This window comes from Rattus norvegicus, chromosome 7 (assembly GCF_036323735.1).
Source record: "Rattus norvegicus strain BN/NHsdMcwi chromosome 7, GRCr8, whole genome shotgun sequence".
NCBI lineage: Eukaryota > Metazoa > Chordata > Mammalia > Rodentia > Muridae > Rattus > Rattus norvegicus.
Window position 1 is genome coordinate 71,973,399 of NC_086025.1, and position 1,253 is coordinate 71,974,651.

Genomic DNA, 1,253 nt, shown 5'->3' on the forward strand with positions numbered 1-1,253 from the left:
GATCAATCAGGGCTGCAGATCAGACTTGGGAGTTGACTGAGTCCCTGGGCCAGGATCCTACAGAGCTTTTAAGCCTGAAATCCACAAACATCTGTGCCACATTATTCCACCAATCAGGATTTAGGTATAAGGGACCTTCCTTAGGAACGTGTCTCTGCTGTATACTTAACCTGTTCCCATTGGTTGGCCTGTTCATTTGTGATGGGGCCTGCCTGGCATTCGTGTCTGGACTTGCCAACCAGGATGTCACTTACTTAGGTTCATGTCTCTTTTCTCCCAAGTACAATGTCAATTCCCAGGGAGGTCTTGGAGACTTAAAACTTTACCCCACCCCTGTAATACATGTGTCTCTCTTATGCTGGGGTCCATCCCAGGGGCAGCTTATAAAGGCAACAACCGTAAAAGCTCATACGTAGGTGCGGGAAGTGCTGCCGGGCGGTTGGTTTGGTCCAAGCTGACTGTGGCTAGTTACTCAAAGCAGCTCAGACTGACCTCTATTGTGTTTGGATTCCAAGAGCACCAAAGCACAGAGCATAATGGAATATGCAAACAACTCAGGCATGAGAAAGTTTCCTGTAACAGCAGTAGCAGCATAAAATGCTAGACTAGACAGGCAGCGGTCACCCAAGACTCAACATATTCTATAATAAATCAGGCATGACTGACCATGATCTATTTTACATTTTTTTCCAAAATCCAGTGCTGGGTATAAAGTGTTACTAGATGTGGTTTTCTCTACATACTAGTGAACTTTAAACTAGCTGCCATGGTTAATAAGCCCCCACATCTTACAAATGTTAGAAACAGGTCCACCTGCCAGGTACGAGTGTTCTTGAGATTATTCTGCCCTGCCCTCTACCACTCCAATCATGGCTGCATCATCTTTCCCCTGGAGGAAGGTTACAAAGGCAGAAGTGATAGCCTCCCCACCACCATTCCATTTGCCGTAACGTGGGTACAAACCCATACCTCGCAGCAGGAGGGGCTGAGAGATGTGTTCGAGGTGCATGGGAGGGAAACAGGTTTGGTGAGTCACCAGAAAGCATTTCATGTACCTGTGAGGTGTCTGATCAATCTACATGTCTCTTTCTGCCCCGAGAGCATTGCCGGTGTGGCTTCTGTGTCACATGAGCATCAGTAGGTGGCAGAGAGAAGAAAGGCTGAGAGTGTGTGTGTGTGTGTGTGTGTGTGTGTGTGTGTGTGTGTGTGTGTGTGTGACCTGTGTACATCTGAATGGTGACTAGTCTAACATT

The 1,253-nt window shown here is 47.2% G+C and overlaps 1 pseudogene; it reads left to right on the forward strand.

Annotated features, from left to right (window-relative positions):
* The first annotated feature begins 1,088 nt into the window (after nt 1-1,088).
* On the forward strand, nt 1,089-1,253 carry LOC120094004 (small nucleolar RNA SNORA17; annotated as a pseudogene).